We start from the raw sequence: 21,605 nt of genomic DNA, 5'->3' as shown, positions 1-21,605 counted from the left end.
ATGGCTTAACAGCACAGTGCAACCAGAGGCAGCTCTTAATAATTATGGATGAATCGATCCCTGCCCCTTGCTTATAGAAACAGTACTGGAGTAGCAACAGACAGCACAAGCAACCCCAGTTTCTGCTGGCAGTGGAACAAGCCTGTGGCTCAGTGAATTATTCTAGTCAAGAACCAGAGGGTAAGGGGCTTCCTGGTAATCCAGAGAGCAAAGACCACCACTACAACTCCTTATAGTATGTATATGTACAGCAGTAAATGCCGTGAGCAAGCATGGCTTCCCTCTCCCAACCCAATATCACCCACCACCGCATCAGTGTGTGGCTCTTGGGAACCCACCGATCTGTCCTATTATATTGGATCAACCACTGTATTGGTTGGCAGAAGGATGCATTGGACAGGCCATTCTCATGAGTGCCTGTCAATCAGCTTGCCAATCTAGTGAGTACTTCACCCGTTTCTCCTGGGGAAGAGGTAATGGGGTCAAAGCTGCAAGAAACAGAACAAGTCAACGTATTAAAGCTGTGTGTTTATGATAGAAAAACATTCCCAAAGTACTTCACAGAGATGTGTGTAAAACAACTATCTCCAGGAAAAAGGGTGCCAAAAATGCCTCATATCCATCCCACAGCATTGGCATCTTCCATGTTACTGTGGACTATTTATGATTCCTAAAACTCTTTCAACTGCAGAGATATTATTCTCGATATCACTAGGCTATTCCCTATTACTTCCCGAGTTACAGACATGCTCCATTTTAATCCCTGCATTACTGGGCTTCACCTGTTAAGATATCTTTATTAGTCACATGTACATCGAAACACACAGTGAAATGCGTCTTTTTGCGTTATTGAGAATGTGCTGGGGGCAGCCTGCAAGTGTTGCCACTCTTCCAGTGCCAACATAGCATGCCCATAGGTCCTAATCTGTATGTTTTTGGAATGTGGGAGGAAACCGGAGCACCCAGAGAAAACCCACTCAGACATGGGGTGAACGCACAAACTCTTTACAGACAATGGTGGAATTGAATCTGGGTTGCTGGCGCTGTAATAGTGTTATGCTAACCGCTACACTACCGTGCAGTGCTTACTCCCTGAAATACCTGGACTATTCATTGCTAAATACTAGGAAATCACAATTCCCTGGCATTCTTTAGGACAATGGACTATTCCTTGTTGAGTAATTAGTTACTTTGCTGTTTACTGGCTTAATTACTCTCTGGACTACTGGGTTAATCTGTGTGGCCTCTACATCAACCCTACCACCTACACCCACCATCCACGCCATCCTACCAACACACACCATCACTGTAACCAGCTCTTTTAGCCTCCACAATGTATTATGAATTCTTGTCTCTGAACCCTTTCCTGTTATGAAGTAGCATTGCACAAACCTTCTCTTTACTCATTTTGTTTAAACACAAGCGTGAGGGTGAAGGGTTCGAGGGGCTGGATTTCTTCTCTGCTCAGTGACCACTCTTTTCTCCTGGTCTCCGGTTTTCTGGTGATGAGATGTTCAAGAGAAGTGTAAGTCTTTGTACTTCCACAAGAACTATTGCATATTTTTGATTATGAAGAGGACCTTACAGCTTCGACCAATCAATTTATCCCTGTGTGAAAAATATTCATCAGAATAGGGCATCTGCTTCTCTCTATGTTCTAGGAATACTAACATTTACCTTCTGTGCTAGTTCAGCCAGTATCAGGTTGGTGTCACTTACATCTTGTCGCAATAAGTTGTACCAGTTAATTCCTCTACCTGCAAGGTCAGTATAAGTCAGCCCCCGCTGCAGTCATGTCCATATCAGTAACCTTTGTTTTTCTCTCTCTCTGTCTGCCTCCATCTCTCATTCACCTGCCACTGTCTCCCAACTCCACCCCCGCTCCCCTGCCCTACCCGACACAACCTACCTAACATCTTACACCCCTCCTCAGCCCTCCAATCACTTTGGTCTCCTATCTCACCATCCCCTTTATACCGGCCATCTCGCCTCTCCACTCTCAGTCCTGATGCAGGGTTTCGACCCGAATCGTCAACAATTCCTTTACCCTCCTCAGATGCTGCTCGACCTGCTGAGTTCCTCCAGCAGATTGTTTGTTGCTTCAGATTCCTGCATCTGCAGTCTCTTGTGTTCCCAGTACCAATAACGCTTTACGGCGCCAGTGACCCGGGTTCAATTCCGGCCACTGTTTGTAAGGAATTTGTATGTTCTTGCCGTGTCTGCATGAGTTTCCTCCGGGTCGTCCAGTTTCCTCCCACATTCCAAAGATGTACGGGTTAGGAAGTTGTGGACATGCTATGTTGGCGCCGGAAGCGTGGCGACACTTGCGGGCTGCCCCCAGAACACTCTACGCAAAGATGCATTTCACTGTGTGTTTCGATGTACATGTGACTAGTAAAGATCTTATCTCTTGTACCATTTATATCATTAATAGTTACCTCCTGCCCCTCTTATACCTGTCACTCATCAGGAGGGTTATTTTGCAGACAGTTGAATCTTTGTTGGTGTGTTAGATATATAAAATGACTTTCAACTTTTCTTTTCCTGTACAGTGCAAAGAAGCAAGAAGTCAAAACCACAAAGTAAAAGCAACAACTTGGCAAGAAACAATTCACAGTAAGTGAATGAAAATAAGAAATATAAATCCTTAAAGTGTGCAGCCTTACAAAGTAGCATAGTCTAGCTCCAACATGCTTCCAGTATGATACAGAAAATCCTTTCTAAGTATAAATCTCAGTTAAATTAATTTTCAGCTATGATACTGTGAAGGGTCTTTCGAAGGTTGCTCCATTGGTGAGGCACAGAGTCAATCAGGTTTGCAAGTCGCATTCTTGGTCTGTGCTGAGCTCGCTGATCTGAGTAAAAGACAACAGAGGCACTTGGACTAGGAACAGGGCAAAGCAATAGCTGATAATCCTTCAGCTGCGCCCAGTGACTTTTGTGGGTATTCTGCAGATGTGAATGTCAGGTTGGAACAAGTGATGGTTTGGTGTTGATTGAAGAGCGTGGCTATGTTCAGTCTGGATGCACATTAAGAATGAAGGCGAGGAACTGGAGCGCTGTGAAGCACAAATTGCAGATCCCTTCAGGAAACAAATTGGCGGGAAGCATAAATAACTGATACTTCACTTAGTTTATCATCTGAGAGCAAAATTTTCAGATGTTGGAATTCTGAAATAAAAACAAAAAGTGCTGGAAATACTCAAGAGAGTTTCTCTCTGCACATCTGGCATGCTTGCCTTGGTAGGGGTGTTGAATATAAGAGTAAGGAAGTCATGTTGCAGCTATATAAAACTTTAGTCAGACTGCACTTGAAGTATTGCGTGCAGTTCTGGTCACCCCATTACAGGAAGGATGTGGAGACTGTGGAAAGGGTGCAGGAGAGGTTCACCGGGATGCTGCCTGGATTAGAGGGTATGAGCTATAAGGAGAGGTTAGACAAACTTGGGTAGTTCTCCTTAAGAGCGTTGGAGGCTGAGGGGAGACCTGAGGAAGGTTCTTAAAATTATGAGAGGCATAGATAGGGTAGACAGTCAGAATCGTTTCCCCAGGATAGAAATGTCAAACACTAGAGGACATGCTTTTAAGGTTGGTGGGGGGGGAAGTTTAAAGGTGAGGTGAAGGGCAATTTTTTTACACAGAGAGTGGTAGGTGCCTGGAATGGATTACCAAGGGTAGTCGTGGAAGCAGGCAGTTTGGTGGAGCTTGAGGCTTTTAGATAGATGAATATGAAGGGAATGGAGGGATATGGATGCTACACAGGAAGAGGACATTTGGTATAAATTGGCATCAAGATCGGCACAATATCGTGGGCCAAATGGCCTGTCCAATGCTGAAGTGTTCTATGCTCTGTGTTCTATGTTCTATATGCTGGCTGACCTTCTGAGTGTTTCCAGCGTTTTCCCTTTTGAATTCATGATTGATTTCACGTGTATTACTTTCTCTGTACACTGCCAACCAAAGGAACTACACAATCCTAGATAGTGTGGTCCAGGCAGCTCCTTCTGAAGTGAAAAGCCCATAGAATGCAAATAAGAGAAAGTTAGAAACACAATGGCTTTATGGACAATCTGCCAAGGTTAGGAACTTCCCTTACAGATAATGCAGATCCAGACTTCAGCCTCAAAACCTACTGACACCAATCCCACTGTTAAACAATACATCCTTAAACTGGGGGCCTTCACCAGAGCTTACAAGAACTCAGAAACCCCTTCAAACAAGCTCTGCCCATGTAACTTGGGAATGCCAGGAACAGGATTAGACCAATCAGCCTTTCAACCTGCTCTGCCATTCAATTAAATCACAGCAGAACTCACCTCCGATCTATTTTCTTCCCTTTGTTCCATGTCTCTCAATTACTTGGCTATCTGATCTCACTCTTGAAATCTCCATCGATTTTTATGGGGAGGAAAGTTGTGGACTTGACTACCCTTTAAGAAAAATGTTTGGACCTTGTGTTTCTTACTTTCCCTCATTTGTATTTGGTGGGTGTATTGGTTTGAAAAGAGGTACTCTATGAGTGTTTAGTGTTTAGATTATTAATCAGAACCCTAAGAAATATTGATACCAGCAGGTCACTGCAATTCTATAGGGTTTTTGTGAGACCACACCTGAAATATTCTGTGGTTTGGTCTTGGTCCTTAAATCCATGTATTCTTACCTTAGAAGCTGTGCAAAGTAGAATTAATTCCAAGGATGAGGAGATCATTTTAAAAAGAAAAATTGAAAAGGATGGGCCTATACCCATTGGTGTTCAGAAGAACGAGATGTAATCTCATTAAAATATGCAAGATTCTGAAAGGGATTAACAGGGTGGCTGCTGAGAGTTGTTTCCTCAGGATGAAGAGTCTAAACCTAAAATGTATTGGTAATTGGTTTATCGTTGTCACATGTACAGAGATACAGTGAAGAGCATCCAGACAGATCATGCCAGACATAATGGCACTGAGGTAGTGAAAAAGAAACAGAATGCAGTATATAGTGTTGCAGTTACAGAGAAAGTGCAGTGCAGGGAAACAAAGTGAAAGGGCCACGATGAGGTAAATCAGGAGATCAAGAGTTCACCTTTTAGTGTGTGAGAGGTCTATTCAAGGGGTTGGTTACTTAGGACTGCAATGATGAGAAATTCCTTCCCTCAGAAGGGTTGTGAATTCTCTTCTTCCGAGAACGACGGATGATCCGTCATCGTTCTCAGGTGTGAAATCCATAGATTTTTGGAGAGTCAAGGGATATGGGGATTGAGTGGGGAAATGGAAGTGGAGAATCAGGCAGAACTCATCAAATGGTGTAGTGGACTTGAGCGGCTGCATTTCCTACTGCAGTTACTATTAAAGTTACAAAATAGGGAGGTGGAAAATTGCACATAGGAATAATTAAGCAGGCCATGAAAATGAAAGCCTTTGGAACCTCCCTAGATGAAAGCTAACCATGTACTTTTCAATTAAATGGCAGTGTATATGCTAGAAAAGTTAATTGAACGTGGTGTCAGAATCCATCTTTCTTCTTGATCCCTGATCGTCAGAATTATCAGCAGGATCCTTCAACCCAAAGCCTAATTATATTCATTGCTCTTATACATTGCCATAACATGTGGACTCTTTTTTTTTCTTTTATTAATGCTTTCTCTGAAACGCGGTTCCGTTTGTCCCAATGGTATGTAATTTGCACTACAGTAATTATATTGAAACAGTGACTGTTATGTTCACAGAACACTCAATTGACAAGCTGCCCTGCTGTAATTTGATGTAATGTTACTCCACTATATCAAGCTGTCTGATACCGGTACTGTCACATCACAATGTAATTAATGCCTTGTTCTTATTAATAAACTTCTTTAAATGATTAAGGAACCAGCATAAAATATCTCGAAATAATGAAGATCTAAAAAACATGAAGGCTGGAAATAAGAGTGTTGAGCCATACATTGAGAAAGCTCAGGACCTCAAAAAGGCAGCAGGTAAGTGTAATGGAAAGGTACTGAATACAGACAGCTTCTGGATTACAGAGGATCTGACTTTTACACAACCTCTCCCAGGTCAAAAATGAGTTTGGGTGCTAGTCATCCTTCTGAAAAAAAAATCACTGCAACCAAAAAAGGAAATTGAACACTCTTCTCCCAAATCAGAAATTGAGTGATTTCTTCCCTTATCAACAGTGAAAAGAACACAGCAGTCATAGAAATCTGAGGACACTGTTAGTCCTGTACCTTATTAGCCTACGTAAACAACAGAAGTGGAAATATTCCCATCACACAACTTGGTATTTCTTCCCCAGATCAAACAACAATCAAAAGTTCCGAAGTCCTTAGTTCAAACATTAGCTAAAACCAGAATCAGAAGCAGTCAATAGTCTAAACTCAGCAATACAATCACAGAGGACATTTGAAAATGGAAATTCAATGAATCAATTAATCATCATTAACATTGTACTTCAAACAAAATTTGCTACCAATCTGCTGCTAAGGTATTTTGTCGTCCATGCACCAGATTGTAATATCTACACATACCTTGGCTTTGGGAGAAATTGTTTCTGACTTATGGAAAATTTGGTTTACGGACAATTCTCAGGAACAAAACCCTGACCGTAACCCGGCACTGCCTGTACTATCAGGAGAAAAGACTGTGGCACAATATGAGGGGAGCCTGCTCTGTTAGGCTGATTTTATTGTTAAAAACCTTTCACCCTATGTGTATGTTGCATTCATAAATAGCGTGTAAGTATGCACATCTGTGCTTCCACAAGCACATGTGTAAAAACTAATTGTGAACGTGTGTAGCTATACGTGCACATGAGCATGTGTGAATGTATTCATGCTTGTGGTGTGCTTGTGCAATGTATAAGTGGGTGTATAAGCGTTAATGCATGTTCATAAATGCGCACATGTGTGAACAAGTGTGCATGTGCTGATGAATTTGAGAGCCCACACATAATTATGTCAATATAGGAGTGTTAATGCATGTTCATACAGGTGTGCATGTGCATGTGAGTGCATTTACATATTATTTTATATAATAACAAAGTGTACCTGGAAAGAAATGGTTTCCTATAATTAACTCTGACAATTATTGTACACGACTAATCACTCTTGGAGGAAAGTTTCACAGCAATATCGTGGGCTATCTTTATAGTCGTTAGACGATTAATGGTCTCTCTTTTGTTTTCCACACAATTGCACTCGGGCTATGGGCATCTCCTTGAATCTCTAAATTTCTCCTGAGAATGATGCCCCCACATTGGCAATATTTAAGGAATTTTGTCCCAATGCGAGTAAAAATAAACAGCAATGTATATCTAAGTCAGGATGATATGGTATTTAATAGATGGATGCCGATAGTCTTGCTGCTGCTTGGGTGTCCGCAGCTCTGTTCATCTGCAGCTCCAGCTGTGAGCCAGCAGGTTGTACCCTGCACTTTGTCCAGTTTCTCTCATCCAAGAAAATGTCAGGAGGCTCCTTTGTGTAGAGATCTGTGGAAAAAGTCATCTGTGCTAACAAGGTGGCAAAAAGGCACTCAGCCCTTTCCCAGCCTCGCCGTGCAGAGATTTTGGCACCAAAGCTTTTAGAAATAGCCAGAGAAAAAATAAATTCGCTCATATTAATGAAGACGACTTGGCAAATTACTGGTCCCGTTGCAGTCCTTGATGTGATTGACATGTGGCTGCTACTGCACCAAGATTAACAGGGCTAAAATAACTCAGAAAGCAAGTTACTTGATCATGTTAATGAGTGTATTTAAAATAGCAAATAGAGTAAATTAAACCCAAAGTTTTCATCCCACCTTTCCAACCTACACACGCTGGGACGCATCATTTCCAGGGCACCAGAGAACGGAATAAAATTGCTAAATATTGCAATCAGCTATCATTTGTGGCAGATGCGTGGGTGTTTGAGAAATAACATCACCTTCCTTCTATAAGGTTAACTGAAGCGATGCTTGACTGATATTAATTCATTGCTTTCAGTACTCCGAGAGAAGATGGAGGCGTCGTCTTGGTAAGTGCTTATGTACTCATCTGCCCCTTTGCAAACTCATTCAGTACTAGCCATGGTGTTAAAATTGTTACATGAAAGGGCCAACGGCAGTGTGAATCAACGGCATGCACTGCCATTCATTTATATTATTTTCACTTAAAATGCACAGTGGAGGACACCTTCACAGTTACATCCCAGCATGTCACACGGAGAAATTTCCAACACACGTCTCCACTCCCATTCATAACTGCCCATCTAATTAGCATCTGATCCCATGGTGAATAGAGCACACGTAGCAGAACAAAGACACAGGGAAGGTAGAAGATGATTCAGTTCACACATGGGCTGTTCGGCAGGAAGGAGTTCCGTCATCCTGAACTAAAGGTGAGTTTGGCCTGTCACTGTCCGACTCCGTACCATCAAACTCTCTAAAGTTTGGTTAAATCTGAAATGTAATTCAGCATTACAGGTCCAGGACTGTCGTGGAGAAGATTGCTAAAATTTAGTTGGGTTTTAAGATCTTGAGTGGCTCTGCTGTGTATCTTGCTGGCCTTGGGGATGACGCAATGCCAGCACTAGATGTCAGTAAAGCATTCTCATTGAGAGATAAGGAACTTTTATGGTGGAACAATACACTTCAGAACGACTCAGAGCATCCTGAGGTTGAGAAAGCCTCTTTATGAATAAAAGATATTTTCCCTTCTTTCTCCGTCCTTTTTCCTCACTTTTCCATCTTTCTTTCTTTCTCTTTTTGCAAGGAATTATCAACAATGTCAATGGATGCGGGGGCCAATGCCTAACTGGCCAAGCCTGGGTGTTAACCTTGTGTGGGTTGGCCAAGGTTCTCATCAAGAGCAACAAGCAAAAGTTGAGCATCAGCACTTCCTTTCAGTGTTCCAAAGACATTGAGACAAACTAATACAGTGACCTTTAGGTTTTCAATTGCTTGGCATCAAGAAAAGGAGAGGGATTGGAGTCCAGTCTCACCTTGGCATTACTTCAGAAGCAGTCAGGCCAGAGATATGTGGACCATGGCAGTGCCAAAGGTGTACGGACCAGGTCCACTGAAAGCAGAGGATGCAAGAATGTAGGGCAATAGTGAGGGGGAGATAGTTTATATTATGATCAACATAAGGACAGTATCTTCACATCACTGTCAAGTTCTCACTCTTGTCCTTTACAGCTTATGAACTCTACTGTTATATCTCCAGTTTGGGAAGTAAGCTGCTGCCCCACTGATGGTTATAGACTATCAATGGCTGTACACTCTTCATAAATTTCTTGAGGTCCATGCTATTCTCTGAAGTCCTTAATCAAATGTTAAGTGTGTTTCAGGAAGGCTAGCCCCACCGGTGGTCTACCTACTGCGGATTTTGACATTTATCATGTTTCCTCCATTTCCTCCACACAGGAATTATCAGTACAATGTACTTCGGATGAATGAAAGCCAGAAATACACAAGTGACCTTGTACAACCATACGTAATACCAAAGCCCAAACCATGCATCAAAGAAGTAGGTAAGCGAGACCATCTCCTGAAAGAAAAAAATGGCTAAATAATTCTTGCAACTGAGGCCTAGATGTATGGCATCAGGGCAGTTTAGCTCATCCTTGAATCTTAGTGAAGACCTGCCCCAGGGCTTCCTCGAACTGAAATACATTGTAAGGTCAAGGCAGGTGAGTAAAATACAAATTCTGTTAGAACTTAAATTAGAAACACAAGAGAGACTGCAAATGCTGGGAATCTGGAGCAACACACAACATGCTTGAAAAACAACTACTTGAACTGTTTAGCCATCTTCAATGTAGCAAATCAGCCCAAGGCTGAGGGTCAGGCAGCATCTATGAAGGGAAATGGACAGTCAATGTATCTTAAATTACAGATTAATTTACAGGAAAGCAGAGAATTTAAATTGCTCTGATTTCCTCAGGGTCTTTAATTGACAAATTAAAGGACGTGAGATGATTATAGGCAACTAAGACTTGGAAGAGTCATAAGTAATTTTACTCTAACATTGCTGAGCCTTGGGCTGATTTGCTACATTAAAGATGGGTAAACAGTTTAAGTGGTTGTTTTTGGTAATTAATCTTCAGTTTCCTATTGGTGAGTTGAAGTTGCACAAAGGGAGTCAAGTCCAAGTGCTGAATTAGAGGACTAATTGAAAAGGGAAAGATGAGGCAAGGCAAAAGAGAGAGGATGAGTGAAAAAGAGGGTCAAAGTAGGGAGGAAACAGAGACGACAGAGAGGGAAGGAAAGGGAAGCAATGTGGAGGAGAGAAAGAAGTGAGAGGACATAGGGAAAGGTGAGAGAATGGCAGAAAGCAGCAGAAATTGTTGCGGGGGCAATATTAGAGAGGGAGGGAAGATACAGAATACCACATCTCTATAGAACTCTGGTTAGGCCACATTTAGAGTATTGCATGCAACTCTGGTCACCTCATTATAGGAAGGATGTCGAGGCTTTAGAGACAGAGGCAGAGGAGGTTTACTAGGATGCTGCCTGGATTAGAGGGCATGTGCTACCAGGAGAGGCTGGACAAACTTGGGCTCTTTTCCCTAGAGCGGCGGAGGCTGAGGGGTGATCTGTTGGAAGTGTATAAGGTTATGAGGGGCATAGATAGGGTGGACAACCAATATCTTTTTCCCCACTATTAAGTGATCCAATACCAGAGGGCATGCATTTAAAGTGCGAGGGGGTAGGTTCAGAACAGACGTGAGGGGTATGTCTTTTACTGAGATAGTGGTGGATGCCTGGAATGCGTTGCCTGATAGGGTGGTGGAGGCAAATTCATTGGGGGCTTTTAAGAGGGGCTTGGATGGGCACATGAATGAGAGGAAAATAGAGGGATATGGGCATTCTGTAGGTAGGAGGGAATAGATATGTTAGCACAACATTGTGGGCAGAAGGGCCTGTTCTGTGCTGTACCGTTCTATGTTCTATGTTCAACAAATATTTTTACCGTGGTTACACTTATTGTGCACCCCAGGTGGTGCATATCCAGTGGGTGCCCTGAGTCAGTCTGGATGTCTCTTCCAGTTCTCTGGGTGGCAGTCTGATGTGAGGAGTAGAGTGCTGAGATCAGACAGCAAGGCCAGCTTCGAAAGACTTTCACTAACAAGTGGCTCAGCAATGCTTCTCACCAAGGATTACTTACGACTGATGGGTGCTCAGGAGCCAAACCAGAGCCACACCTAAGGAAAGAAAGAAATCTTCAAGGATTTGTGGCCAGTGTCCCAACTGAAGGAGTCTGCACTGGTGTTAGAGAAAATGATGCAAAATATTAACTTAAATCACCAAAGGAAATGACACGTGTATGATTGGAAAAGGTTTAAGAACACGAGAACAGTTGGCCATTCAGCCGCTTGACCCAATTCTATCTTTCCATTAGATCATGGCCAGTCTAGATCTCTAGCCTATATAACCACCTTAATCCTCTTATCTGTCAGTCTCAGACTTTACATTTTCAATTGATTGCCATTCTCAACAGCTTTGGGAGAGTGTGTTCCAGATCCTTCCTCCCCTTTCTGTAGAGACATGCAGCTTGTTATTTATTCAAATTTGGTTAAGTGCCCTTGATCTGTGCACCTCATCAGAGGAAATACTTTCTCAATCTCCCAAAACTCCAATCATCTCAAACACCTCATTCAGAATCAAACACACTTTAAATCTTCAATGCTCAAGGAAATACAACTCTATGCAAATTGTCCTTATAACTTAAGCCTTTTAGCTATTATATAGTGCTGGTGCATCTCCACTGCAGCCCCTCAAAGACCAAAACATTCTTCCCCCAGTGTGGTACATGGAAATGAATGCAGTACTCCAAATAGGGTCTAACCAAAGCTTTGGGTAATTATAACATTATATTCATGATTTTGTAGTCTTGTCCCTTTGAGATTAAGACTAGCATTTCATTAACTTTGTGGGTTATTTTTTCAGACTTGCAAATGCCAGTCACTTCTTCAAGGGCATTTGTTATGATTTAATGCAAATTCATCCACTGATTTCCTCATATATTTTATTCTCCCCGGGATGCAGGTGTCCAGGCCACCACTTGTTGCCTATTCACTATTGTTCCTTAAGATGATGACCTTGAACCAATGCAGTCCTGCTGAAGGCACTTCCAGTGAGTTGTAAGATTAGGAATTCCAGGGTTTTGATGCGGCATTGATGAATGAATGACAATATATTTTCCTTATCTGATTGATGTGCCATCTGGAAGGAAATGTTCAGATAATGGGCCTTTCCATTGCTGCCGTTGTCCTTTCCTGTGGAAGAGATCAGGAGCTTCTGTTGAAGAAGCCTTGGCAAGTCGGTGCAGTATATTTTGGACAGGATGGACACTGCGACCGTAGTGTACTACTGTTGAAGCAAATGAATAATCAAGGGAACAATTGGACTGTAAACCAAGTATGTTGCATTATCCTGGATACCACTGGGTTTCTTGAATGTTGTTCATTTTTTTAATGCAGATAATGCATCTTTGGATTCAACATACGCTGTTCCTGCTTCCCTCTGCTTGAATATACCCAGCACGCCTATGGAAACAGATCCAGATGAAATCTATGATGTAAGCCTTTACTAACTCTGTGTTAAATATTCAGTACCATGGAGTTAATGAGTTGGAAAGTAATAGTTTCAGTGTGTACCAATTGTTTGAACCCAGAACAAAATTAGTTTACTCATTAGCAATATAGCTCTTTATTTATTAAATCCATGGGGTATATTCTTCCAGGTTTTATACTGAAAGTATACAACACTAATCAAATCCTAATTAAACCTACATGAGGTAAAATAACTATTTAATTCTTGTTCATGCTGACCCAGGTAAAAGGATACAGATCTAATGCAGGCACATGGGATTAGCATAGCTAGGCATCACAGTCGGTATAGACGAGGTGAGCTGAAAGAGCTGTTTCTATGATTCTATTCCATGATTGTAAATGAAAAATCAAAATGAAAAATCAAAAATGCTGCAAATGGTGCAAATCTCAAATAAAAACAGAAAAAGCTGGAAAGACTCAGCAAGTCAAACAGCATCTGTGGGAAGAAAAACAGAGTTAGCATTTCGGGTTGAAGGCTGTATTTTCATTTAAATTACTCCCTAAAATTCACCAGTGTGTGATTCAGAATGGGCCATTTTGATATTGGTTCCAGACAGATTGATTTCTAGAGAGCGAAATGTGTGAAAGCCTTAATTTTTAATGATTGATTCTTTTTTTAAACTTTTAAGAATTTTTAGTTTCAGTCCTGTAAGAATAATCAATGACTTGCTGCTTAACTTTTAGATGACTCTGTATTAGAGAAAAGACTTTAGTGATGGACCTTACAGGAAACATGAAGGATGGAGCTTATTAAAGATAAATGACATGAATTCAATTAGCTTAAAGCATTTTAGAATGTAGGATGAGACATGTTTTAGTTACTTCAGATTTTTTTTTAGGCTGAGGCTGCTGAATTTAATTTTTTTGCAATTTATTGTTAATAGTTATTGAGCATTTAAACTTATTGAATTTATCCTTAACCTTCACCAGCAGCCACAGAGTGGATGCTTAATTTGACTCATTACCTGCATCATTTCTTTTTATGCCATTTCTGTCTTGAGCTTCCCCGATCAATCTTGGCCAATGTAGATTAAATACATCCTCCTGTAGCCAGGCAGAAGAGCCAATCTATTTTAGGTAAATAATTGAATGGTTCTGTACTGTCTGTGGAGTAATTCACTTCTTTCCCCTGGGTAGCTATCTCCTTCATGCATTCTTTTTAAGCATATTTGCTTTATATTCTTATTTACACCGTTGACACAAATGAAAGGAAACCATTGAATCACTGAATGATAAAGCCCAGAGTGAAGCCTTTCAGTCCATCTCACCTTCTGTCCGAGTAGGCTGACTTCCCAGCTTTCCGCAGGAGCCCTGCAATATCTTTCCCCTGCTTCAGATCCTTATCCTGTTTCCAAGTTACTGGGCTGATCCATGCTTGAGCAAACGCCTAGGATGCCTGCAGTTGTACTCACCTTTAGTGACCACACAGGTCTCATTGAGGTGGTGGTCTTGCTGCCTTGGCCATCTCATGAGTGTGATCCACAAGTGATCCACAAGTGCCAACTGGGCTTCAAGCAGTCCAAACCGAGGTTACAGTCCCTCACTCTCCCAGACCACATTGATGGCCTGCAAACAGCCAGTGCTCAGAGACATTTGATATATTTATTAGTCACATGTACATTGAAACACACAGTGAAATACATCTTTTGCAGAGTGTTCTGGGGGCAGCCCGCAAGTGTTGCCACGCTTGCAGCGCCAACATAGCATGCCCACAACTTCCTAACCTGTACATCTTTGGAATGTGGGAGGAAACCGGAGCACCCGGAGGAAACCCACGCAGACATGGGGAGAACGTACAAACTCCTTACAGACAGTGGCGGGAATTGAATCCAGGTCGCTGACGCTGTAAAGTGTTACGCTAACCGCTACACTACCGTGCCTGCCTGGAAATAATTGAAATACATTTAAATACTTAAAAAACAAACAAAAATAAATCTGAAGTAATTAATAATAATGATTTTAATTTATGTAACGTGAATGGGAAGGAATTGAACCTCTTAGCTTCACACTCTGTTAATGAAGAGCAACAACCTTGTTTAAGTGAATGGAGCTGTGGAAGATTTACCAGTTGTTATTGGTGTAAAGATGAGGGAATCGATATGAAGTGCACCTGCCCTCTAAGTTCAGCAAGATCAGGACCCCCCCCCTCTGGACTCAATGGAACTCAAGACCCTGCCTTAGACTCAGCACTCAATCTAGAGAGGGGGTGCACAACAGTAAAAGTAATTACTGCTTTATTGCTTCTTCTTAGTCCTACCCTATCCAGTCCTGTAACCTCTCTCATCCCTAGGCTGTGTGTTTCTGTGACACAAAATGAGTGGCGTGTCCTAAAAACTCAAAACAACCAAGGAAAATGGCTCATCCAGCTCACGAATTCTGGAACTGCCTCATTTTTTGGTAACTAAGATCTAGGAGTTCAGTCCTGCAGTACTGCACACCGCATTGTCTTTGCCACTGCTATACCACTTGAAATTATGATGAAGATAAAGCATTTTATTCCCAGGAACATAAGAGATTGAGGGGTGACCTGATGGAAGTATATAAGATCTTGAGGGGCATAAACAGGGTGAAAGTACATAGTTGTTTTCCCAGGTGCTTAAAAACAAGAGGGCATAGGTTTAAGATCAGAGGCAAGAGACTTAAAAGGGACATCAGGGGCAGCTTCTTCACACAAAGGGTGGTGCGTATTTGGAATGAGCTGCCAGAAATAGTGATTGAGGCGGGCACATCAGCAACATTTAAAAGTACATGAATAGGAGAGGTTTAGAGGGCTATGGGCCAAACGCGGGCAGATGGGACTAGCTCACTGGGCAACACAATCGGTACGGACAAGTTGGGCCGACGGGCCTGTTTCCGTGCTGTAAGACTCTGTGACTCTCTGTCTTCCCGATATGGCAGGTTCCGCCACGAAGAATGTGATTCTGAAACGTTCCTCCCAGGAAAATGGCACAAGCACAAGTTTAAAGGAAGCCAAGAAAATCGTGACAAAGCTGCTTCAAGGGCACTAATTGGCATCTTAACGTTTGAAGCAGGAAACTGCATGAAAGTCCTACCAGTTAGTAACATGAATACTGTGTTTCATTGTCTTTCTTGCATTGTATAGGGCTAACTCACAGTGGTTTTACACATGCTCTGCTTTCAATGTACATTGAGGCTGGTTTTAGAATCACAACCCCAGATATTAAAATGTATGTCCACACTTGTTTATTCTGCCTTCAGCAGGGAACCGGTTTAATGGGGGAAAATTAAGTTAGAAAGTTATCAGCAGTGACTTGTCAGTTTCCCACAGCCATTTTAATTGTTTCTTTTTTCTTGTTTGAAGTCATTTTCTGTTTTTAATTGCATTTCTTCTGGAAAGGGAATTAGAAATCCATTACAAAGTTATTATTTCATCAAGGATGCCAAGCAAAGCTTATTTCATTAGGAGAGCTAAGTGCATAATTTAATATTTAATGGGCTACATTGAGTGAAACCTTCCTTCAGTTGTTTAATCAAGCTGTCATGGATGTAGAATAATTGGTTTCAGATGATAGCATTTCCACTTTTAAAAAACAGAGGAGCAGTTGATCTGCCTTCTAAATGCGGTGTGGTTTTAGAAAGACCTGTGTTTACATTGCCACTTTCACTGCTGCGGGAATGTCCTACGGCACCATACAGCAAATGAAATCACTGTCACGTAGGAAAAAGCAGCAAGCCCCCACAACAGCCAGATGGTCTGTTTTAAAAATACTGATTGAGAAATGAATACCATCGTGGACATGAGGGAAAATTTCACTGCCTTCCCTTAAAATAGTACCATGGGATCTTCCATATCCACCTGAGGGAGAGGGACAGGCCTTTGCTTAACATTCCATGTAATCCAACAGATAGATGGCAAGCCCAGTAGTGCGGCACTCCTTTGGTACTTCACCGAATTACCAGCCTAGATTTCTGAGGTCCAGTGTCTGGAGTGGGACTTGAACTCACAACCTTTTGATTCAGGGCCATTAACTGTTAATGCCAACAGTAGTGCAGGCTCAACTTTTCACGTCATAATGAGTTTATTGCCGTATGCGCAAGTATGGTGAGGTACAGGTACAATGAAACACTTGCTTGCAGCAGCATCACGGGCAATGTGGGTACAGAGGAACAAATGGAAAGTCATCAGTACACTTGTGTTTGTGTTATTTCAGGCCAAAACTCAGGACAAGCCGAAGCTGATGCATGACCTGAATTAATCTGAAAGGCAGTATCCTTAAAGGGAAAGCTTGTTGAGAGTAAAAGGGAGAAGGGAATAGAAGGACATGTTGATGGTGTGGGATCAACAGAGACAGGAAAAGACTGGGATGGACCAGGATTGCCAGGATAGTCCTGTGAGCTAAACGGACGACAGAATTCCACATTCCTCATATTGGAGTCTGTGTCAAGGATATCCTCAAGTTGGCATTGAACGAAACACATTAGTATCATGGATACTGTAGTGGTTAAGTGATCTGGAGTCACGAACCCTTTACCCAGAAATGCAAGGTTGAGTCACATCATAGCAATGGTAAAATCAAAATTAAATGAACAACAAATGCTTGCATCAGCAATAGTGATGCTGAAATGATCAAAGTGTTGTAAAAAGCCATCTGGTTCAACACTGTCCTTCAATGAGGGTAATGTGCCACCTTTACCTCGTCTAGTTTACGCGTGACTTCAGACACCAATGTAATTGTCTCTCAGCTTGTCTAGCAAGCATTCAGTTGAGGGCGCAATAAGCATGAACAATAATTCTACCCATCATATACATGACATGCACATGAATAATGAAAAAATTATATTCAGTACAAAAAAAATCCGTGGAGTTGCTCCTAGAAGGATGCAGAACTTCCCTTGCATTGACATCATTTAAGAAATTGGCTTCCTCTTAAGATATTGTTTTTGTCTGATTAAAAATGTTGACATTAAATACAGCACCTAATCAGGTTTTTGTCTGATATGTGCTTCTATAGCAATGTGACACTAAAATGTTGGGCTTCTCGGTTGCCAGCACTTGTCTTAATCAGAAGGTTGCCAGTTCAAGTCCTACTTCAGAGACTTGAAGACAAACAAAATCTAGGCTGCTACTGAAGAGCGGTACTGAGGCAGTGCTGCACTGCCAGAAAAGCTGACTTCTGATCCCAGCTGGTTCTTTGGGTGAATGTTAGAGGGAAACAGAGAAGTTATCCCTGATGTCATTGTAGATAGTTATTTTAAAATATCTTCTCTTCAAAGCGACATCTCAAAGATTACTTTTCTGGTTGTGATCACATCGATGTTTGTTAGATATTCCAGGGCACAAATTGGCTGCCTTGTTTCCTAGAACGGAAAATACATTTCAAAAGTACTTAATTAAAAACTCATGGGATGATCAGAGGCCATGAAAGGTGCTATATAAATGCAAGTCTTTCCTTTTTGAGAGTGCTTCATGGGGCGATGTTACAGTAGGAAATCGAAACCAGTGTGACATCACTCATCAGTCAATATCATTTCAAGTTAATGAAGAGTTTCAGGCAAGCATCGTTCCTCCTCCCCCCAACCTAGAGTTGGCCCATATCCATGGTGCAGAGTATCACAGGCAAGAAGTAATTGTTTTCTGCTCCAGAGCTCCATCATCTCTCTATATTCACATGACGTGCAACTGGGCTTCATGATGAACAGGTCGGTGAAGGCCAATTGGTCCTTCAAGCCTGTCCCCACAAGATGATGGCTGGAGGTCTGTGGGTGAACAGTTCCTTCTTCTCTGCTCCCCAAAAGCAGGATTCTCTCTGGGAAAGATAAAAAATATTTGTGATTCAACATCAACTAGTATGGGAGCCAAAATAAAGAGACTGGAACAAAGCTTTCAGTGCAGGCGCTCTCAGGAAAGGAGCTTTCCTTGTAGGCTTAATGAACTGAAGACAACAGCAATGAGAGTATCTAACAGCAGTTATACCCAGCTGATGGGCAATGATCTTCCTGACTAAGGCCTGCTTCAGTGGAATTAATGCAGAAGGTGCATAATAGCAGGAGCATTGTTATTCAAGAGAAACCCTACTAAAAGGGAGCATGCTTCTTCCCGACCAGCAGTCAGGGTAATCATTGTGTCTAATGTATAGGGAATGAAGTGCACTCACACACTGACCCTTCCACCTCAGTGGAAGAGTGGAAGTTTGATTAAAGTTTCCTCACATTTTTTTCTCTCTTCCTGCCACAATGTTAGAACACAGAAACCACATGGAGTCTCTTTAGTTTGATGTCCAAAGACAGAAGATATCACAAACATGGGGCATCTTGAGGTTGTAAAAACCGCTGTTTGAATAGAAAAAAAACTTACTTCCCTGTCCCAGTTAAAAGTTAATATTGCTCACAGTCATTATTATGCTGGCCAGTAGTTGCCTGATCAGATCACCAAGTGTGATACTTAATGAATATATGTATGGGCATAGGCATTGAGCATTTTCCAAAGTGTACCAATATCCTACTAACATATTTAATGCCATTGGGTGTGCTCTGTACTTTACATCATTAGAATGTCTTCCAACTTTCACAATGTTTTCAGTCGATATAAATCTTTATTGCTATTCCTGGTTCTGCAATACAACAAGGCAGGCTACACCTGACACTCAGTTCATAAAACTGATTGTCTGCCACATTATCTTTATATCATTTGCTCAGCTGTACAATCATTGAGTTCCAAGTCTTAAGGGATAGGGGTCACTGAACTGTTGGACGTCAAAGGAAAAAACACTGAGAAATATTGCACAGCTTAATTAATGATGAAGGATTATAATCCAAGCTTTCATATCGAATACAGAACAGATGTTTGAACTTCCGGAGATTAGGGTCATAAAACTGTGCTTTGTGCAGTTAATTTACAATTCACTCACTTCAAGGTTTCAGACATTCTCTCCCCTTGTGCTGAACTCCCAACAGGATCTTTCCAAGGGCAATAGTGGAGAATAAAACCCTTGAAAACTAAGTCAATAAAGGCAAAAAATAGTTCTGGAACTTTATGTAATTGTACTTCAGCTTTAACATGGATAGCATGGAGACACCTGTATCTTTCGTTGCTGCGTAACCACCTGGTTATGTTTCTAGAATACGTTGAATTGTGTAAATATTACCCAAGGTGGCTAACAGAGACTGTTAATGTATAACCTGCACATTACAGTTGTTGAATATAACCCCACTTGATTACTGATGGTCACTAGGCATCCCAGAATACCAGTGCAACCAATTAAAGTTATGTTATTACCTCTCTGGTAGAGTTTTTTTTTCCCATTCTGGCAATACTCTCAAAGTGTCTGTCCAATGAAGTCTTCATTCGAAGGGGCAATATTCTGCAAGATATACAACCCAACATGTTCTGTATGGGTATGACCAGCTTGATACATGCAACCAAATGCAAGGGCTGAACATACAGAGCAAAATATTTCACTGGTGCTACTTGGCAGACTGCTTGTCATAAACCTAGACACAAGGGATTCTGCAGATGCTGGAATCTAGAGCAACATACACAAAGTGCTGGAGGAACTCAGCAGGTCAGGCAGCATCTATGGAGGGAAATAAACAACCCTGATGAAGGGTTTCCACCCGAAACTTAAGGCCTGCTACTTCTCTTCGGCCTCGGGGGATTTGGGTGAAGATCTATAGGGGAAGATCTATGCTGGGCGTAAACAATGTGGCAAATCAAACCCCGCTCTTCCTTCAAATATGGTAACTCGCAAGTAACAGTGGATCTAGGGCAGGGTCTGATGATGTGCTCCAAATTCAGTGGAGTTAAATGACATAAATGCCCTTTCCAAAGAGGCCATACAGCAGCTTATGAGTTTCAAGCTCAATTTATAAATGCTATTTCAGCCACACTCAAGACAACAACTTCACCCATGGACTTCAGCCCTCCATGAAACTGGGCAGTAATGTTCCCTACAACTCAGTCATTCCAAGAACACTTTACAATTCACTCGTTTTGCAAATTAAGCCAATACTAACAATTCAGTTTCCATGTCAGTAGCTTAAATTAAAACAATCCAACTGGTAGCAATGGTTCATTACAAAAGGCCCCCATTGGTAATCAGTTAAGGCAATGTTTAATGTAGAAGATGGATTCTATTCTGCTTGCTTCCTAATATGGGCCACGTACATGCAGAAGGAATTAGTTTAATTCGGCATCATGTTTGGCACAGGCATGACGGGCAGAAGGGCCTGTTCCTGTGCTGTACTGTTCTATGTTCTGACGGATACTCTTTATTCAGATGCTTTAATATAGTTCAAACCTTGGTAATGCAGACAACAGTTTGTAAGTGCCTTCCTATTTCTCTTTTGTTCAACAGTCCAGTGTGAATATTATAGATCTGATGCTTTGGTAGGAACTATTCTGATCGCGGGTGCTCCGGCAAACACATCAGCAGTGGCTGGGGTAATAGCATCCCTTCCTCTGAGGCAGAAGGCTGTGGATTTAAGCCCCACACTGGAGGCTTGAGCACAAAGTCCAGGCTGACATTTCAATGCAGGGCTGAGGAACTGTCCCACAGCCAAATGGGCCAGACACTGGTCTGTCTGCTCTTTCAGGTAGAAGCAAAGGATCCCATTGACCTATTTCGAAGAAGTTACCTGTATCCAAACCATTCATAAACCCTCAACCAAGACCTGAACATAGTGACTACTTGGTCATTATCACCCTGGGAAGCAAAGTTTGGCTGCTTGCTTCATATACTGCAACAGTTATTTGGAATATGTCAATGGCTGGAAACAGCTCTGGGATCGAACATATATCATCTTTTCTTCCTGTTGGTTCAATAGGTGGTAAATCTTAAATCAATACACCAGCAAAATATTTGCTTGTATTAACAACGTGAGGTATGCTTCATAAATGACCCCTGAAAAGAAATCCATAACGCCTACTTTTGAGGTTAAAGAGACAAGTTTGACACTTCATTAGGTCCACCAACACATAACGTCACAGAAACGTTCTTGTACCTTTCTGATAAAGGGAACGTAGCAGAGTACTGCTAGCTGAACAGGATTGGCTAGTCACTCAAAACTCAAACCA

This window comes from Pristis pectinata, chromosome 12, assembly GCF_009764475.1.
Source record: "Pristis pectinata isolate sPriPec2 chromosome 12, sPriPec2.1.pri, whole genome shotgun sequence".
Classification (NCBI taxonomy): domain Eukaryota; kingdom Metazoa; phylum Chordata; class Chondrichthyes; order Rhinopristiformes; family Pristidae; genus Pristis; species Pristis pectinata.
This window is presented reverse-complemented; position numbering follows the sequence as displayed.